At 44.1% G+C, this 21,407-nt stretch overlaps 1 long non-coding RNA gene across 1 annotated transcript; it reads left to right on the top strand.

Moving 5' to 3' along the window:
* Window positions 1–16,805: 16,805 nt before the first annotated feature.
* Window positions 16,806–17,851, top strand: LOC109890291 (uncharacterized). The gene is made up of 2 exons (XR_002255396.2): window positions 16,806–17,169; window positions 17,396–17,851. It is a non-coding gene; the product is annotated as an uncharacterized LOC109890291 (long non-coding RNA).
* Window positions 17,852–21,407: the final 3,556 nt, after the last annotated feature.

Here is a 21,407-nt window from a genome sequence, read left to right as displayed (position 1 = left end):
GATTACACACAGGTGGATTGTATTTATCATCATTAGTCATTTAGGTCAACATTGGATCATTCAGAGATCCTCACTGAACTTCTGGAGAGAGTTTGCTGCACTGAAAGTAAAGGGGCTGAATAATTTTGCACGCCCAATTTTTCAGTTTTTGATTTGTTAAAAAAGTTTGAAATATCCAATAAATGTCGTTCCACTTCATGATTGTGTCCCACTTGTTCTTGATTCTTCACAAAAAAATACAGTTTTATATCTTTATGTTTGAAGCCTGAAATGTGGCAAAAGGTCACAAAGTTCAAGGGGGCCGAATACTTTCGCAAGGCACTGTAGTTTTGTAGGGCAAACTGTTCTGGCGCTACAGATGTTTTCATGAAAAAAAAAGATTTTCAGGATATCTCATGGTCTGACAAACACCACTCTAGCTCTGTCACCTTTCACCGCAGATGCGGAAGGGCGATATCGGCGGATGGACTGGATTGAGACACAGATATTTCTAGGTTAAACTGACAGATTTTTGTATAATGTTAATTAGATTTCCACGGGCCACAAAATTGGAGGCTAAGGGCTAGGTACTGGAGGGAAAACTTCCATAGTGAGGATAGGAGGCAGGAGGACTGTGCTGAGATGAAAACAGAGAACAGGTTCCTATAAATGCGTGGAATGACTTATGTGTCAGCCAACGCAACTGGATTTGTGAGAAAATGGTTAAACAGCACCGTAACAACATACTGTAACACATGCAGTATGCAACACACTGCAGACTACTGTAACACACTGCAGACTACTGTAACACACTGCAGACTACAGTGAACACAACGTCCTCCTTTCATTCTCTGTATCGTTCTCTCTACGTCTATATCCCTCTGTCTCTGTCTCACACACACAAAAATGCAAACACAATTTTTTGCATTTGCATACAAATAAAAGTCCTACTTATTTCCTGAGGTTGGTGCTTCCTGTGTAGCATCAGTGATGTTTCACACATCATTAGTACAGTATGTTCAAAATAATATATTTGTAAAGAAATTGATCCTTTTGCTTTCACAATGTAGTTTATAGTTTATTTATCTGCAAAAAAAAGACAAGTGAAAGACACAGAAACTGTTATACAGGTCAGGTTGGAAACCTTTCTACCCCCTTCTACCACATGCGGCTCCCGGCATTATACCTAAAGCATTACGATAAATCATATTCAGCCTTGTTCAAAAAGTTCAAACACTTGAATGTGAGATGCAATCCATACATTGATTTGGCTGATAGACTTTAGTCGACATATTTTTGTAGACGGGAGTGGCACTGAATACATTTTTATTACCACGCTACAGACGGCTGTATCGGTTGGCTAATACAGGACTAGTAAAGGCCCAGTGCACTACTTTCGTCAACAACAACAACAAAAAATCAGGGGGTGCTGAAGGGGGTGCTCAGTACCTCCACTTCCCACAGCTATGTTTGCTTGTATTCTATAAAATGTGTAAATTGTCAAATGCAGGGCTCTCTAGTAAAAGAGACCTCGGTCTCAATGGGACTTCCTGTTGAAATAAAGATCAAATAAAATGTTAAAAATCTAAGGATGATGGATATTTTGGCAATGTGAATTTAGGAATGATTGAGTATGCAACCTCTGTATCTGATATAAAATGTACTGTGTGTGGTACGGCAATGGGAAGGGTGAAGGTTATATTAGAACCAACACCTATTTACCAAACGCATTCCTTGGTCAGAACTAACTGTTTTCTAACTTTAACGTCACACTCTATAGTGAAACTTGAGAAGGTAGTTACATATAAAACCATTCAGTCATATTGTCAAATGCAATTCAGTTATGTGAGGCTAGCATGCTTTTCTTACCTTATTTCTACCAGCTAACCTCTTTTGAGGAAAAACCTTTTGATTTAAGATGCAAAATGTAGTCCCATAAAAACACAATTCCCTAATCCAACATTAGATGGCAATATAGCTCACTCTGTAAAGTCGACTTTGGTAGAAAGTGACTGTCCCTGATTTCCACATTTCCTTAGATTTACCAGTTATCTGTGGGAGGTTAGAAGAGAACATAATCCCTAAATCAATTCTTTAAACTCAAGAAATCGTAGTCAAATAAACATTGTAATGAGAAACATTAAAGGGGAAATCTGCTGTTCAAACAACAACAAAACAGTCACTGAGGTGTTTGGGGAGAAATGTAACTACACTCAAATTCATAGTCATTGACAGAGCTATCAGATCATAGTGTATAAGTGTATATTTTGAGTTAAAATTCCGTAATGGGGTACGACAGTTGAATTATAAGCTCATGAGGCCTTTGTAAGTTGTACATCTTTAAGACTCAGTGGGTGTATGTCATTCATTTAAAAGTCCAAAAATCTATGTACCAATTGCAGATTGCGCCTTAAAAGGTTGCGTATATAAAATAGCATTGCTGAAGGTGCTTAATAACTGTGGCCTAATTCAGTTCAAATGACCCTGAGATTACCATTGTCCCTCCTATTGTATTATGATCAGCTGACGACAGAAGTGGCTAGAGGTAACCTCTTTAGAATAAATATAGCCTTGCGCTCCCTCGTGCTGCTGCCCAACCCTATTCCCACTACGCCCAATGTGCCATACAGTCCTCCACCTGTCACATGTCTTTGTATTTGGGTCAAGCATCCCTAGGAGTCAAGAACTACCAGGTTTGGTTCAGACTGCAGCATCATTCCAGACTACTTAGGACTACAGATATGTTTGTTATTAGAGTACTACTCTAAAGCATGACAATACTGTATAAATAGACATACAGTATAGATTAGAGGTGTACTTCTGCATTTTCTTCAGTAATTGAAGTACCAACCATTTGTAAGAATGGGAATGAATGACATCATAGGGTTTGGTAGAATCTGTGTGGTGGAACCCTCACTTTCAGCTGTCCAATCGTGTTAGCATAGGGCCTATGTACAGGTAACTGCCAACTCTATTGGAGGGATGCGACTTCATTGTTCCATTAGAATTTCCTGATTAAAAAAAAAAAAAATGATGGTGGTGGAAAACACTGTCTCAGGCGCAGCGCCAGAATCTTCTATAAGTGTTCAATGGGGTTGAGCCCTGTACACACACACACACATACGTACACACACACATACACACATATATACTCGCGTGCTCCTTTGAGACCCCTCTTTCGAGGTCACTGAGATCTCTTCATATTGCCATGGTAGCCAAAATAATGGGCAACTGGGCATTTTAATACATGGTCCTAAGCATGATGGGATATTAATTGCTTAATTAACACAGAAACCTCACCTGTGTGGAAGCACCTGCTTTAAATATACATTATACAGACTGTTACGTTCCCCAGTTTCTATGTTGTTTTGGGTTTGTATATATGTGTATATGGGTTAGTCACTTTTACTTTCTTTGCTTTGGTTCCGTCCAGCCCCTTTTCCCCACCTTACCTTGTGAAGGAAGAAGAAATGACCCGGTAAATTGTCATGTTCTCTGCCTCTGTCATCCTTACTCGCACCTACGAACACATACCTCTTTCACGCCCGGGGAGTTGAGTAGTAGCAGGGTGTTGCGATTCCTCCGCCAAGAGGTGTATGTAACATAGACAAAAGTATATGAACACCCTTCATATTAGTGGATTCGGCTATTTCAGCCACAGCCCTTGTGGACAGGTGTGAAGAATCGAGCACACCGCCATTCAGTCTCCATAACATTGGCAGTAGAATGGCCTTACCAAAGAGCTCAGTGACTTTCAATTGGGCATTGTCATAGGATGCCATCTTTCAAACAAGTCAGTCAAATTTCTACCCTGCTAGAGCTGCCCTTCTCAACTGTAAGTGCTGTTATTGTGAAGTGGAAACATCTAGGAGCAACAACAGCTCAGCCGCAAAGTGATAGGCCGCACAAGCTCACAGGACGTCTGAAGCACATAGCGTGTAAAAAAACGTCAGTCCTCAGTTGCAACGCTAACTACCAAGTTCCAAACTGCCTCAGGAAGCAACGTCAGCACAAGAACGGGAGCTTCATGAAATGTGTTTCCATGCTCGAGCAGCCTCGCACAAGCCTAAGATCACCATACGCAATGCCAAGCGTTGGCTGGAGTGGTTTTAAGCTTGCTGCAATGGATTCTATAGGAGTGGACACGCATTCTCTGTAGTGATGAATCACACATCACGATCTGGCAGTCCGACAGACAAACCTAGTCTTGGAGGATGGCAGAAGAACTACATGCCCGACTGCATAGTGCCAAATGTAAAGTTTGGAATAATGTTCTGGAGCTGCTTTTTGTGGTTCAGGTGAAGGGAAATCTTAATGCTACAGCATACAATGACATTCTAGATAAATCTGTGCTTCTAACTTTGTGGCAACTGTTTGGGGAAGGCCCTTTCCTCTTTCAGTATGACAATGCCCCGGTTCACAAAGCGAGGCCTATACAGAAATGGTTTGTCTGTGTGGAAAAACTTGACTGGCCTGCACAGAGCCCTGACCTCAACCCTGTCGAACACCTTTGGGATGAATTGGATCACCGACTTCAAGCCGGACCTAATAGTCCACCATCAGTTTTCACCCTCACAAATGCTGTTGTGGCTGAAGGAATGGAAGCAAGTCCCTGCAGCAATGTCTCAACATCTATTGGAAAGCCTTCCCAGAAGAATGGGGTCTGTTATAACAGCAAAGGGGGACCAACTTAATATTAATGCCCATGATTTTCGACAAGCTTTGTACTTTGTAGTGTACTTTGTATCCCTCAGATACTCAAGTGTTTCCTTTATTTTTGGCAGTGACCTGTACAGTATGTACCCTACTGTATGTAGACGCTCCGGGGTACATTTCCTCTAAGTAAAGTTCATCTTCCCCTCCCTCAATCCTAACCATTAGTGGGGATTCAGCTTCTAGGGGCAACTTCACCCTACTCCTATGTGGAATTTCTCCACGTCTTAGCCACACACATGGTGGTCGGTATTATCCCAGAGCCCCTGCTCTTTTGCTCATGCTGAGATGTAGGCCAAACCCACACATGGCATCCCCCTTACCTCAGTGACACAGCTAGGAAACAGAACCAGGTAGCCAGCTAGCCCTGGAGCTGGACCACAGCCAGTTAGGGAAAGGGGGACACCTAGTCAGTTGTCCAACAGAATGTATTCAACTGAAATGTGTCTTCCACATTTAACAACCCCTCTGAATCCGAGAGGTGAGGGAGGGCTGCCTTAATCGTTATCCACGTCTTTGGCGCCCGAGGAAGAGTGCCTTGCCCAGGGGCAGAACAACAGATTTTTCCTTGTCAGCTCTGGGATTCGATCCAGCAACCTTCCAGTTAGCTTCAAAGCTAATGCATGTTGCTGTGATAATCATGCTAATTGATATGCTAAGCCACACTTAGCTAGGCGCTAAGCTATGTTTAACTAGACCTAGATATAAGACAGGATATGGGTAGATAAACCTGAACCTAAACCAACACAACCTCTATCTCAAACAGAAATGTTAGTGTTAACAACGTACATTATGGTTACTTTTCAATACTGTATGCATATTTATATACATTAGAGTAAGGCTGTGTCTTGTCGCCAACAACTCACCATTTGTATACCAGAATTAACAGAAGTCAAAGTGCTTGCTCAACCAGGGGGCATGGCTCTTGAGTAATGACTTGTAATTCTGGTGGTGAAATAAGTGATCGCTATTACAGACCTCTACATGCTTTGTATGTAGGAAAACCTGCAAAATCGGCAGTGTATCAAATACTTGTTCTCCCCACTGTATACAGTCCCCTAACCGATGATGGTCAGGATGATGTTGATGGTGGGGATGATGATGATTATATTTGAATTAAATTTGATGATATTTTTATGCCGTGGACAACACTAAATGTATTTAACAAAATGGGCAACGATACACCCAACCTCAATATCTGGTGTATGATATGGTAGACTAATATACAATGTCTTGCAAAGTTATTAAGAGCCCTTGGATTTTTTCACATTTTGTAAACAATTAACACAGCATTTAATTAAAGGCTCAAAAAAATTCAAGAACTCAAATATAGTCCTTGCAGAGGTTTTCAGCTCCCTAAGTCAATACATGTTAGAAACACCTTTTGGCATCGATTACAGCTTCTTGGGTAAGTCTCTAAGAGCTTTCCACACCTGGATTGTGCAATATTTGCCCATTATTATTTTCAAAATGATTCAAACTCTGTCAAGATGTTGGGGATCATGGGGAGACAGCAATTTAAAAAAAACTTGCCATAGATTTTTAAGCAGATTTAAGTCAAAACTCTAACTTGGCCACTCAGGAAGATTCACTGTCTTCTTGGTAAGGTGCTCCTGTGTTGATTTGGTTGTGTTGTAGGTTATTGTCCTGCTGAAAGGTGAATTCCTCTCCCAGTCTCTGATGTAAAGCAGGCTGAGCAGGTTTCCCTCTAGGATTTTGCCTGTGCTGAGCTCCATCTTGTTTCTTTTTGTCCTGGAATACTCCTCAGTATTGGCCGATGTCAACCATACCCATACCATGATGCAGCCACCACCATGCTTAAAAATGAGGCGGTTACTCTGAAGTGTTGTGTTGGATTTCTCCCAAACATTAAGCATTTTTTGGCATTTATGCCTAAAAGTGTACACCTGTATTTTGTTTTATTTTCACTGTCATTTAGGTCATTATTGTGGAGTCACTACAATATAGTTGATCAATCCTCCGTTTTTTCCCATCACAGCCATTTAACTGTAAACTGTAACTGTTTAAAAATCACCAATGGCCTCGTGGTAACGTCTATGAGCAGTTTCATTCCTGTCTTGCAGATCAGTTCAGAAGGGTGATTGTATCTTTGTCTTGGTGGTCTAAAAGTTGATATATGGAATTGTTTTAAGATGATCATATTGTGGATAATTTAGTTATTTGAATTTTAGGACCACATTTTAAGACCACATTTTTTGTGGATAAAATGTTTAATTTAGCAGTTAGTGCTATAGCCCACAGAGACGCATTGAATAACACATTCATAAATGTCAAAACAGATAGTCCAAAAAGAATCAATCATCTACTTCCATAATTATTATTTTTTTGGACCGGTACTTGGTTTCCCATGACACTAGTGAGGGTCGCAGAGCGAAACGAGAACACCATCGCTGTCACACCCTGACCATAGTTTGCTTTGTTTTGTTTGGTCAGGGTGTGATCTGAGTGGGCATTCTATGTTGTGTGTCTAGTTTGTCTGTTTCTGTGTTTGGCCTGATATGGTTCTCAATCAGAGGCAGGTGTTAGTCATTGTCTCTGATTGGGAACCATATTTAGGTAGCCTGTTTGGTGTTGGGCTTGGTGGGTGATTGTTCCTGTCTTTGTGTTTGTTACACCAGATAGGGCTGTTTGGTGTTGGTGTTGGTGGGTGATTGTTCCTGTCTTTGTGTTTGTTACACCAGATAGGGCTGTTTGGTGTTGGGGTGTGTGGGTGATTGTTCCTGTCTTTGTGTTTGTTACACCAGATAGGGCTGTTTGGTGTTGGGCTTGGTGGGTGATTGTTCCTGTCTTTGTGTTTGTTACACCAGATAGGGCTGTTTGGTGTTTGGGTTGGTGGGTGATTGTTCCTGTCTTTGTGTTTGTTACACCAGATAGGGCTGTTTGGTGTTTGGGTTGGTGGGTGATTGTTCCTGTCTTTGTGTTTGTGACACCAGATAGGGCTGTTTGGTGTTTGGGTTGGTGGGTGATTGTTCCTGTCTTTGTGTTTGTTACACCAGATAGGGCTGTTTGGTGTTGGGGTTGGTGGGTGATTGTTCCTGTCTTTGTGTTTGTGACACCAGATAGGGCTGTTTGGTGTTGGGGTTGGTGGGTGATTGTTCCTGTCTTGTGTTTGTTACACCAGATAGGGCTGTTGGGGTTGGTGGGTGATTGTTCCTGTCTTGTGTTTGTTACACCAGATAGGGCTGTTTGGTGTTGGGGTTGGTGGGTGATTGTTCCTGTCTTGTGTTTGTTACACCAGATAGGGCTGTTTGGTGTTGGGGTTGGTGGGTGATTGTTCCTGTCTTGTGTTTGTTACACCAGATAGGGCTGTTGGGGTTGGTGGGTGATTGTTCCTGTCTTGTGTTTGTTACACCAGATAGGGCTGTTTGGTGTTGGGGTTGGTGGGTGATTGTTCCTGTCTTGTGTTTGTTACACCAGATAGGGCTGTTTGGTGTTGGGGTTGGTGGGTGATTGTTCCTGTCTTGTGTTTGTTACACCAGATAGGGCTGTTGGGGTTGGTGGGTGATTGTTCCTGTCTTGTGTTTGTTACACCAGATAGGGCTGTTTGGTGTTGGGGTTGGTGGGTGATTGTTCCTGTCTTGTGTTTGTTACACCAGATAGGGCTGTTGGGGTTGGTGGGTGATTGTTCCTGTCTTGTGTTTGTTACACCAGATAGGGCTGTTTGGTGTTGGGGTTGGTGGGTGATTGTTCCTGTCTTGTGTTTGTTACACCAGATAGGGCTGTTGGGGTTGGTGGGTGATTGTTCCTGTCTTGTGTTTGTTACACCAGATAGGGCTGTTTGGTGTTGGGGTTGGTGGGTGATTGTTCCTGTCTTGTGTTTGTTACACCAGATAGGGCTGTTTGGTGTTGGGGTTGGTGGGTGATTGTTCCTGTCTTGTGTTTGTTACACCAGATAGGGCTGTTGGGGTTGGTGGGTGATTGTTCCTGTCTTGTGTTTGTTACACCAGATAGGGCTGTTTGGTGTTGGGGTTGGTGGGTGATTGTTCCTGTCTTGTGTTTGTTACACCAGATAGGGCTGTTGGGGTTGGTGGGTGATTGTTCCTGTCTTGTGTTTGTTACACCAGATAGGGCTGTTTGGTGTTGGGGTTGGTGGGTGATTGTTCCTGTCTTTGTGTTTGTTACACCAGATAGGGCTGGTTGGGGTTGGTGGGTGATTGTTCCTGTCTTTGTGTTTGTTACACCAGATAGGGCTGTTTGGTGTTGGGGTTGGTGGGTGATTGTTCCTGTCTTTGTGTTTGTGACACCAGATAGGGCTGTTTGGTGTTGGGGTTGGTGGGTGATTGTTCCTGTCTTTGTGTTTGTTACACCAGATAGGGCTGTTTGGTGTTGGGGTTGGTGGGTGATTGTTCCTGTCTTTGTGTTTTACACCAGATAGGGCTGTTTGGTGTTGGGGTTGGTGGGTGATTGTTCATGTCTTGTTTGTTACACCAGATAGGGCTGTTTGGTGTTGGGGTTGGTGGGTGATTGTTCATGTCTTTGTGTTTGTTACACCAGATAGGGCTGTTGGGGTTGGTGGGTGATTGTTCATGTCTTTGTGTTTGTTACACCAGATAGGGCTGTTTGGTGTTGGGGTTGGTGGGTGATTGTTCCTGTCTTTGTGTTTGTTACACCAGATAGGGCTGTTTGGTGTTGGGGTTGGTGGGTGATTGTTCCTGTCTTTGTGTTTGTTACACCAGATAGGGCTGTTTGGTGTTGGGGTTGGTGGGTGATTGTTCCTGTCTTTGTGTTTGTTACACCAGATAGGGCTGTTTGGTGTTGGGGTTGGTGGGTGATTGTTCCTGTCTTTGTGTTTGTTACACCAGATAGGGCTGTTTGGTGTTGGGGTTGGTGGGTGATTGTTCCTGTCTTTGTGTTTGTTACACCAGATAGGGCTGTTTGGTGTTGGGGTTGGTGGGTGATTGTTCCTGTCTTTGTGTTTGTTACACCAGATAGGGCTGTTGGGGTGTGTGGGTGATTGTTCCTGTCTTTGTGTTTGTTACACCAGATAGGGCTGTTTGGTGTTGGGGTTGGTGGGTGATTGTTCCTGTCTTGTGTTTGTTACACCAGATAGGGCTGTTGGGGTTGGTGGGTGATTGTTCCTGTCTTTGTGTTTGTTACACCAGATAGGGCTGTTGGGGTGTGTGGGTGATTGTTCCTGTGTTTGTTACACCAGATAGGGCTGTTTTCGGGTTTTTCACGTTTTCTTGTGTTTTTTGTATATTCTATTTTCATCTTTATTAAAGATGTATCACAATAACCACGCTGCGTTTTGGTCCGCCTCTCCTTCAACAGAAGAATCCCGTTACAATCGCGTTATTGAGTCTCCCTTTCCCATAGTGGGGTTATATTAGTTTGTAGCCCAAACGGTGGGACACTACAGACAGCAGTTGGCACATCAGCGTTATGGACTTTAGATGAGTCCCGCGGGCCCAACCGTTCTACAGATGTTTTTTTTTTAGTAGGAACGGGTCCTGGTCTGACAAACAGTAGTATAGCGCTGCCACTGTCCACCGCAGATGCAGAAGGGCAACATATGTGGATGCGGTGGATTGAGACGTAGCCCATGCCCAAGATATCTCTACCTTAAACTGATGGATTTTGATGCTAAAAAATGTGTCATTAGATTAGCGCACAGGTGCGTCAATAGACTCTTAGGGATTCATACATAATCAAATCAAATGTTATTTGTCACATACATGGTTAGCAGATGTTAATGCGAGTGTAGCGAAATGCTTGTGCTTCTAGTTCCGACAATGCAGTAATAACCAACGAGTGGAATTGTTAGGTTGGATTACAACTACTACCTTATACACACAAGTGTAAAGGGATAAAGAATATGTACATAAAGATATATGAATGAGTGATGGTACAGAGGCGGCATAGGCAAGATGCAGTAGATGGTATCGAGTACAGTATATACATATGAGATGAGTAATATAGGGTATGTAAACAAAGTGGCATAGTTTAAAGTGGCTAGTGATACATGTATTACATAAAGATGCAGTAGATGATATAGAGTATAGTATATACATATTCATATGAGATGAGATGAGTAATGTAGGGTATGTAAACATGACATTATATTAAGTGGCATTGTTTAAAGTGGCTAGTGATACATTTTTACAGTCTGTTGGCCTTGAGATAGAAGCTGTTTTTCAGTCTCTCGGTCCTTGCTTTGATGCACCTGTACTGACCTCGCCTTCTGGATGATAGCGGGGTGAACAGGCAGTGGCTCGGGTGGTTGTTGTCCTTGATGATCTTTATGGCCTTCCTGTGACATCGGGTGGTGTAGGTGTCCTGGAGGGCAGGTAGTTTGCAGACCTCACTACCCTCTGGAGAGCCTTACGGTTGTGGGCGGAGCAGTTGCCGTACCAGGCGGTGATACAGCCCGACAGGATGCTCTCGATTGTGCATCTGTAGAAGTTTGTGAATGCTTTTGGTGACAAGCCGAATTTCTTCAGCCTCCTGAGGTTGAAGAGGCGCTGCTGCGCCTTCACAATGCTGCCTGTGTGGGTGTACCAATTCAGTTTGTCCGTGATGTGTACGCCGAGGAACTTAAAACTTACTACCCTCTCCACTACTGTCGCGTCGATGTGGATAGGGGGATGTTCCCTCTGCTGTTTCCTGAAGTCCACAATCATCTCCTTAGTTTAGTTGACATTGAGTGTGAGGTTATTTTCCTGACACCACACTCCGAGGGCCCTCACCTCCTCCCTGTAGGCCGTCTCGTCGTTGTTGGTAATCAAGCCTACCACTGTAGTGTCGTCCACAGGATAATTATTAACTTGACCAGGCTTAAAAATATATTTGTTATTGTTACCCATCTACCAATCGCTGCCCTTTGTAGTTGAATCTGTGTTTGAAATTCAATACTTGTATGGGGGAGAGAGGAAGGGTCAATCATTCAAATTGTCAACCCCTAATTTTACACCTGAAATCATTTAGGCTTGCCTAAACAAAGGGACTTAATACTTATGCAATGACTATTTTAAATGTTGTGTTTATCTGTCACGCCCTGGTCGAAGTATTTTGTGTTTATCTTCATTTATTTGGTCAGGCCAGGGTGTGGTATGGGTTTTTGTATGTGGTGTGTATGTATTGGGATTGTAGCTTAGTGGGGTGTTCTAGTTAAGTCTATGGCTGTCTGAAGTGGTTCTCAATCAGAGGCAGGTGTTTATCGTTTTCTCTGATTGGGAACCATATTTAGGCAGCCATATTCTTTGAGTGTGTCGTGGGTGATTGTCCTTAGTGTCCTTGTTCCTGTCTTTGTTAGTTTTCACAAGTACAGGCTGTTTCGGTTTTCGTTTCGTTCATTACGTTCTTTGTTTTGTAGTGTTTGTATTAATTTGTGTTTACGTTTGTTCATTAAACATGGATCGCAATCTACACGCTGCATTTTGGTCCGATCCTTGTTCCACCTCTTCGACAGAGGAGGAGATAGAAGAGAACCGTTACAGAATCACCCACCACAACGGGACCAAGTGGCGTGTTAACAGGCAACAGCAGGAGAAATATAACAAGGATTTCTGGACTTGGGAGGAAATCCTAAACGGAGAAGGACCCTGGGCTCAGCCTGGAGAATATCGCCGCCCCAAAGAAGAACTGGAGGCGGCGAAAGCGGAGAGGGGCCGGTATGAGGAGGCAGCACGGCGACTTGGATGGAAGCCTGAGAGTCAGCCCCAAAAATGTATTGGGGGGGGGGGGCTCAGGGAGAGTGTGGCAGAGTCAGGAGTCAGACCTGAGCCAACTCTCCCTGTTTATCGTGAGGAGCCAAGGAGGAGACCAGAACCAGAGCCGGTGTTGGAGGTGAGCGAAGCAGAGACTGTGAAGTAGTTAATGGGGAAATTGGAGGAGAGAGAAATGAGGGAGTTGCTGTGTTGGTGCCTTTTACATGGAATTCGCCCAACGGAACATGTCGGGGATTTGATGGCACCTGGGTCAGCGCTCCATACTCGTCCCGAGGTGCGTGTTAGTCGGCTGGTGAAGTTGGTGCCAGCCTCACACACCAGGCCTCCTGTGCACATCCCTAGCCTTGCACGTCCTGTGCCAGCACTGCTCTCAAGATCTCCAGTACGCCTTCACGGTCTAGCCCATCCTGTGCCACCTCCACACACCAGCCCTCCGGTGGCAGCTCCCCGCACCAGGCTTCCTGTGCGTGTCCTCGGTCCAGTACCACCAGTGCCAGCACCACGCATCAGGCCTACAGTGCGCCTCGCCTCTCCAGCGTTGCCGGAGCCTTTCTCCTCTCCTGCGCTGCCGGAGTCTCCCGCCTGTTCAGCGCAGCCAGAGCCTTCCTCCTCTACAGCGCTGCTGGAGTCTACCGCCTGTTCAGCGCTGCCAGAGCCTTCCTCCTCTACAGCGCTGCTGGAGTCTCCTGCCTGTTCAGCGCAGCCAGAGCTGCCAGCCTGCATGGAGCAGCCAGAGCTGTCGGTTTGCATGGAGCAGCCAGAGCTGCCAGTCTACATGGAGCAGCCAGAGCTGTCAGTCTGCATGAAGCAGCCAGAGATGTCAGTTTGCATGGAGCAGCCAGAGCTGTCAGTTTGCATGGAGCAGCCAGAGCTGTCAGTCTGCATGGGGCAGCCAGAGATGTCAGTCTGCATGGAGCAGCCAGATCTGCCAGTCTGCAAGGAGCTGCCAGTCTGCAAGGAGCTGCCACTCTGCAAGGAGCTGCCAGTCTGCACGGAGCTGCCAGTCTGCACGGAGCTGCCAGTCTGCACGGAGCTGCCAGTCTGCAAGGAGCTGCCAGTCTGCAAGGAGCTGCCAGTCTGCAAGGAGCCGCCAGAGCTGCCAGTCTGTAAGAAGCCGCCAGAGCTGTCAGCCTACATGGAGCAGCCAGAGCCGCCAGTCAGCATGGAGCAGCCAGAGCCGCCAGTCAGCCAGACTCTTCCAGATCTGCCAGTCAGCCAGACTCTTCCAGATCCACCAGTCAGCCAGACTCTTCCAGATCCGCCAGTCAGCCAGACTCTTCCAGAGCCGCCAGTCAGCCAGACTCTTCCAGATCTGCCAGTCAGCCAGACTCTTCCAGATCCACCAGTCAGCCAGACTCTTCCAGATCCGCCAGTCAGCCAGACTCTTCCAGATCCGCCAGTCAGCCAGACTCTTCCAGATCCGCCAGTCAGCCAGACTCTTCCAGATCCGCCAGTCAGCCAGACTCTTCCAGATCCGCCGGTCAACCAGACTCTTCCAGATCCGCCGGTCAACCAGACTCTTCCAGATCTGCCGGTCAACCAGACTCTTCCAGATCTGCCGGTCAACCAGACTCTTCCAGATCTGCCGGTCAGCCAGACTCTTCCAGATCTGCCAGTCAGCCAGACTCTTCCAGATCTGCCAGTCAACCAGACTCTTCCAGATCTGCCAGTCAACCAGACTCTTCCAGATCTGCCAGTCAACCAGACTCTTCCAGATCCGCCAGTGAGCCGGGATCTGCCAGAACTGCCAGTCGGCCAGGATCCGCCAGTCGGCCAGGATCCGCCAGTCGGCCAGGATCCGCCAGTCAGCCAGGATCCGCCAGTCAGCCAGGATCTGCCAGTCAGCCAGGATCTGGTAGATCCATCAACCTGCCTGAGCCTCCTCTCACTCCTGAGCTTCCTCTCACTCCTGAGCTTCCTCTCACTCCTGAGCTTCCTCTCACTCCTGAGCTTTCTCTCACTCCTGAGCTTTCTCTCACTCCTGAGCTTTCTCTCACTCCTGAGCTTTCTCTCACTCCTGAGCTTTCTCTCACTCCCGAGCTTCCCCTCAGTCCTGAGCTGCCTCAGTCCCGAGCTGCCCCTCAGTCCCGATCTGCTCCTCAGTCCAGTGGGGTTCTGGGTGAGGACTACTAGGCCATGGTCGGCGGCGAGGGTGGACTATCCAGGGACGCGAGGAGAGGGGACTAAGACATTGATTGAGTGGGGTCCACGTCCCGCGCCGGAGCCGCCACCATGGACAGACGCCCACCCGGACCCTCCCTATTGTTTTGAGGTGCGTTCGGGAGTCCACACCTTAGGGGAGGGGGGGGGGGGGTTCTGTCACGCCCTGGTCGAAGTATTTTGTGTTTATCTTCATTTATTTGGTCAGGCCAGGGTGTGGCATGGGTTTTTGTATGTGGTGTGTATGTATTGGGATTGTAGCTTAGTGGGGTGTTCTAGTTAAGTCTATGGCTGTCTGAAGTGGTTCTCAATCAGAGGCAGGTGTTTATCGTTGTCTCTGATTGGGAACCATATTTAGGCAGCCATATTCTTTGAGTGTGTCGTGGGTGATTGTCCTTAGTGTCCTTGTTCCTGTCTTTGTTAGTTTTCACAAGTATAGGCTGTTTTCGTTTCGTTCATTACGTTCTTTGTTTTGTAGTGTTTGTATTAATTCGTGTTTACGTTTGTTCATTAAACATGGATCGCAATCTACACGCTGCATTTTGGTCCGATCCTTGTTCCACCTCTTCGTCAGAGGAGGAGACAGAAGAGAACCGTTACATTATCTTTAAAAATATATTATTTTGTGTAGATTGTTGACCAAAAAAGTACAGTAAATCCACTACTTTGAAACATAATAAATTGTGAAGAAATCCAAGGTGTCTGAATACTTTTACAAGGCAATGCAACTGTCATATGTTATCAAGCTTAAATTAATAAACATTTTAATGCTGTCCCCTAACCTTTCTGAGTGCTGAATGATGGTGATGATTTATTTAATATATTTGATCATCAAAATTAGAAGGCAGCAATTTCACTGCGGTCCTTTAATGAATCAAATCAAAGGTTTTTGGTCGTGTACACATTTTGCAGATACAGTACTATCCCCGGTGTAGCTAAATGTTTATGTTCCTAGCTCCAACAGTGCAGTGATGATGAGAACACCACATTAACCCAGTGAAGGGACAGCATCGCATGTCAAACTGTTTCTGAAAGTGTTGACTGATTGTGTGTGTCCTCTTGATAACAGCAGATTACACCATATCATAGAATCAGATATTGAGGTTAGGTAAAGCGCTGTCTGTGTTGCAGAATACATTTGGTGCTGTTCACAGCAGCTTTGTGTGTTTATAAAAATACCACCATCGTCATGTTCAGTGGTGTAAAGTACTTAAGTAAAAATATTAGTACTACTAAACTAGTTTTTGGGGGTATCTGTACTTTTCTTTACTATTTGTATTTTTGACAACTTTTACTTCACTACATTCCTAAAGAAAATAATGTACTTTTTACTAAATATATTTTCCCTGACACCCAAAATACTTGTTGCTTTTTGATTGCTTAGCAGAACAGGAAAATGGTCTAATTCATGCACTTATCAAGAGAACATCTCTGGTCAATCATCATGTTGCAACCGGTTAGGGGACAGCACAGTATGTTTAAAGAAGTGCTATCATCATCATCATCATCCTATTGCAACAGTACCAGTGAAGAGATGGCATAGCGTATGAAACTACTTAAAGTGAGCAGTCATTTCCTCTTTATCAGAGCATATTACACATTATCATACTTTACATTTGTGTATGGCTAATTCTAGGTGATGCCCTATCGCTTACGTGGTGCACTGCTGAGGGCCCTATGGGCCTTGGTCAGTAGTGGTGCTCTTCTGAGGGCCCTATGGGCCTTGGTCAGTAGTGGTGCTCTCCTGAGGGCCCTATGGGCCTTGGTCAGTAGTGGTGCTCTCCTGAGAGCCCTGTGGGCCTTGGTCAGTAGTGGTGCTCTCCTGAGGGCCCTGTGGGCCTTGGTCAGTAGTGGTGCTCTCCTGAGGGCCCTGTGGGCCTTGGTCAGTAGTGGTGCTCTCCTGAGGGCCCTGTGGACCTTGGTCAGTAGTGGTGCTCTGCTTAGGGCCCTACGGGGCCTGGTCAGTAGTGGGGCTCTGAGGGCCCTAAGGGTCCTGGTGAGTAGTGATGCACTGTGTTGGGAGTCGGGTGCCATTTGGGATGCAACCTTAGGCCATTGTAAGGTATGATATGGTGTAATAGCTGTTATCAAAAGAACATGACTGATCAGTTTCATAAACAGTATAACAGGCAATGCTGTCGCTTCACTCCCCTCTCCTTGGAAGTGGAACTAGCGATAGTGATCTCTAATGTCACTAATGCCATGCCCCATGGTTGAACCAGCACAGTGACTTGGATTAATTCTGGTATAAAAATGGTGGGTTGTTGGAGACAAAATACATGCAGCCTCCAGCATATTGTTACTGAAGCTGAACCAAACACTCAGACTCACTATCAATTCTCATCACCATGAAGATGATGTTGACCATCTCTCTGCTCCTCAGTGTTGGCTTTGCACTGGCTGATGCAATGTCTGTTCCAGAATTGAGAAACGACCTGAACAGACCAGGTTGGAAGGTCATCAAGAACTGTGTGAAAGTGACAACGACCGTGGTGGAGGAGTTTGACAACATGCCGCCGCAGGAGAAGGAGACGGTTCAGATCTTCGGGGGACCAGAGTGTGAGAACGACAATGAGAGAAGCAAAAGAGGATTTGTTCGCATCGGCCGACAACTCTCCAAGTACTGAAGGTATCCATTTAAATATGTGTTGTTCTTGTACATAATTATATAGTACAGTGGTGCTTGAATAGTACAGGGGTGCTTGAATAGCAGTGGGATAGATTTGAACCCACTTTTGCACTGGTACATATATTCTGGAGGCAGTGGCTAAGACCGTTAGACCACCTCAGGCCACAAAGATATCAATTTGACAGAAAACAATATGAATCCACTCCTCCTTTCTCCTCTCTTACAGCCTTGAGTAGTGTCACCTGGAGAAGACTGGCCTGGCCTCCCCAGTTTATGTACGTGGCCCTTGACTGTGGGTATCCGGTGACAGTGGACGATCCAGTACAGTGACGGGCAGTGGGGACGACATGGGAATGTGGGATAATCATGAATTAGAAAGTTCAATTAAATTTATTGGATTCACTCCAACTACTGTCTGTCTGAAAAGTGACACACTATACCCTGTGTTTTGTAGATTTAATGGTCATAATTAGTTGGCTTCTCTGTTATATACTATCTGGTAACTCTCTCTAACTGTGAAGTCTCTAAGGCCATACTGTAATGTATATGAATACAGTATTGAAAAGTAACCTTGAATAATCATAATGTACGTTAACGCTCACATTTTTAATGTTGCGTTGGATATGTCTTTTATGGAATGCTTCTAATATGATCAAGATAAAAAGAGACTCATCTAAGGTCAGTTTTGTGTGGGTTTCTCCCTAGGGTTTAGAATTTAAGGCAGGGTTTCACCATAGACTTAAGGCAGGGTTTCTTCCCCTTTGGGTTTAGCATTTCAGGCAGAGTTTCTCCCTAGAGTTTAGAATTATAGGCAGGGTTTCTGTCTAGGGTTCAGGATTTAAGGTAGGGTATCTCCCTAGGGTTTAGGATTTGGGGGAGAGGGTAAGCCTTGGTTTTATGATTTAAGGTAGCTAGGGTAAGCCTAGAGTAGGGTTTCTCCACAGGGTGTAGGATTTAGGGGAGGACAAGCCTTGGGTCTAGCATTTAAGGTAGCTAGGGAATGCCAAGAGTTTAATATTTAGAGTAGAGTTTCTCCCTAGGGTTTAGGATTTGGGGGAGGGCAAGCCTAGGGTTTAGGATTCAAGGTAGCTAAGGCAAGTTTAGGGTTTAATATTTAAGGTACCTCGGGCAAGCCTAGAGTTTATGATTTAAAGTAGAGTTTATCCGTAGGGTTTAGCAATAGGGGGAGGGCAAGCTTATCAATTTATTTGCAGAGCGTATTAAGCTGTGCTACACTAAGTGCTTAAGGTTAACTCTAAATGTCTAGGATCAGGTTAATATCCTAATCGCAATATTTTTGATATTTTGCTATTTATTAGGATCCCCTTTAGCCACTGCAAAAGAATCAGCTACACTTCCAGGTGTCCACACAAAACATGAAATAATACATAGCGCAGAACATTATTAGTCAAACTGAAATAAATACATTTAACTACTAGCCTACAATGGCCACACCCCCATGGAAATTTAATTAACATAATTTTAAAAATCTGTCTGTTTATGCGAGAGAGAAGAAAAAAAATCTGTATGGGCCAATATCGCACTTTAGCATCTGCGGTGAAAGTGGCAGAGCTAGAGTGGTCATTGTCAGACCATGAGACATCCTGAAAATCGGTATTTCACAAAATCGTATGTAGTGTCCGAATGGTTTGGCCTACAAACTATTGTACAACCATACTGAAAGTTGAGACTCTCATGAACACAATTGTTTTATCCGTTTTGCTGTAGGGTACCCACAAGCCACACAAGACGAGTCTGCATGTCCCCAGTACCAGTTTAAAAAATGAATGGAAGTATTAGTGCCTAAAATAAGGGGATAAATATAACAAGAAATATAACAAGAAATATATACACTACAGGTCAAAAGTTTTAGAACACCTATGGGTTGTCCTTTATTTTGACTATATTCTACATTGTAGAATAATAGTGAAGACATCAACACCAAAAAAGTAGTAACCAAAAAAGTGTTAAACAAATTCTTCAAATAGCCACCCTTTGCCTTGATGACAGCTTTGCACACTCTTGGCATTCTCACAACCAGCTTCATGAGGTTGTCACCTGGAATACATTTCAATTAACAGGTATGCCTTAAAAGTTCATTAAAAGTTAATTTGTGGAATTTCTCCCCTTCTTTATGAGTTTGAGGCAATCAGTTGTTTTGTGACAAGGTAGGGGGTCTACACAGAAGATATCCCTATTTGGTAAAAGACCAAGTGCATATCATGGCAATAACAGTTCAAATAAGAAAAGTGAAACGACAGTCCAACTTTAAGAAATGAAGGTCAGTCAATGCGGAACATTTCAAGAACTTTCAACATTTCTTCATGTGCAGTCGCAAAAACCATCAAGCGCTATGATGAAACTGGCTCTCATGAGGACCGCCACAGGAAAGGAAGACCCAGTGTTACCTCTGCTGCAGAGGATAGGTTCATTAGAGTTACCAGCCTTAGAAATTGCAGCCCAAATAAATGCTTCACAGAGTTCAAGTACTGCAACAGACACATCTCAACATCAACTGTTCAGAGGAGACTGTGAATCAGGCCGTGGTTGAATTGATGCAAAGAAATGAATAAAGAATAAAGAATAAATCATTTGCTTGGGCCAAGAAAAACAAGGAATGGACATTAGACCGTTGGAAATATATCCTTGAAGCATGGAGAAGGAGGTGTGATGGTGTGTGGGTGCTTTGCTGGTGACACTGTCTGTGATTTATTTAGAATTCAAGGCACACTTAATGAGCATGGCTACCACAGCATTCTGCAGCCATACGCCATCCCATCTGGTTTGTACTTAGTGGGACTATTTGTTTTCAACAGGACAATGACCCAACACACGTCCAGGCTGTGTAAAGGCTATTTGACCAAGAAGGAGATTAATGGAGCGCTTCATCAGATGACCTGGTCTCCACAACCACCCGACCTAAACCCAATTGAGATGGTTTGGGATGACTTGAACTGCAGAGTGAAGGAAAAGAAGCCAACAACTCCTTCAAGGCTGTTGGAAAAGCATTCCAGGTGAAGCTGGTTGAGAGAATGAGTGTGCAAAGCTGAGTGTGCAAAGCTGTGTGTGCAAAGAGTGTGCAAAGCTGTCATCAAGGCAAAGGGTGGCTACTTTGACAAATCTAAAATATAAAATATATTTTCATTTGTTTAACACTTTTTTGCTTACTACATGATTCCATATGTGTTTTTTCCTAGTTTTAATGTCTTCACTATTATTCTACAATGTTGAAAATAGTAAATAAAAACCCTGGAATGAGTAGGTGTGTCCAAACTTTTGACTGGGTCGCAATTGTAAATGAGAACTTGTTCTCAACTTGCCTACCTGGTTAAATAAAGGTGAAATAAAATACAAATATATTTCTTAATTATCTTATTTTACTTTTGTATTGTTGTGAATTTTTACATACAGTTGAAGCTAGGAACACAAGCATTTCACTATAACCACAATAACATCTGCTAAAATGTGTATGTGATCAATACAATTTGATTTAAATTTGATAAACAAGGTTTAGCTTTGAGTGCGTGATTTGGCCCAAAAATTATGTTTTTCGTTTCTTAGATATTCAGCACAATCCTATTGTTAGTTAACCATTCTAAAACTGACTGGAGCTCTATGTTAAGGGTGTCAGTTACAGTTGAAGTCGGAAGTTTACATACATTTAGGTTGGAGTCATTGAAACTCCTTTTTCAACCAGTCCACAAGTTTCTTGTTAACAAAATATAGTTTTGGCAAGTCAGTTAGGACATCTACTTTGTGCATGACACAAGTCATTCTTCCAACAATTGTTTACAGACCGATTATTTCCCTTTTAATCCACTGTATCACAATTCCAGTGGGTCAGAAGTTTACATACACTAAATTGACTGTGCCTTTAAACAGCTTGGCTTTAGAAGCTTCTGATAGGCTAATTGACATATTTTGAGTCAATTGGAGGAGTACCTGTGGATGTATTTCAAGGCCTACCTTCAAACTCAGTACCTCTTTGCTTGACATCATGGGAAAAATCCAAAGAAATCAGTCAAGACCTCAGAAAAAAAATTGTAGACCTCCACAAGTCTGGTTCATCCTTGGGAGCATTTTCCAAACGCCTGAAGGTACCACGTTCATCTGTACAAAAAATAGTACACAAGTATAAACACCATGAAGCAACGCAGCCGTCATACCGCTGAGAAAGGAGAAGTGTTCTGTCTCCTAGAGATGAACGTACTTTGGTGCGAAAAGTGCAAATCAATCCC

This window comes from Oncorhynchus kisutch, linkage group LG5 (assembly GCF_002021735.2).
Source record: "Oncorhynchus kisutch isolate 150728-3 linkage group LG5, Okis_V2, whole genome shotgun sequence".
Taxonomy (NCBI): domain Eukaryota; kingdom Metazoa; phylum Chordata; class Actinopteri; order Salmoniformes; family Salmonidae; genus Oncorhynchus; species Oncorhynchus kisutch.
The sequence above is the reverse complement of the archived record's forward strand: the minus strand, read 5'-3'. Positions and strand labels throughout refer to the sequence as shown.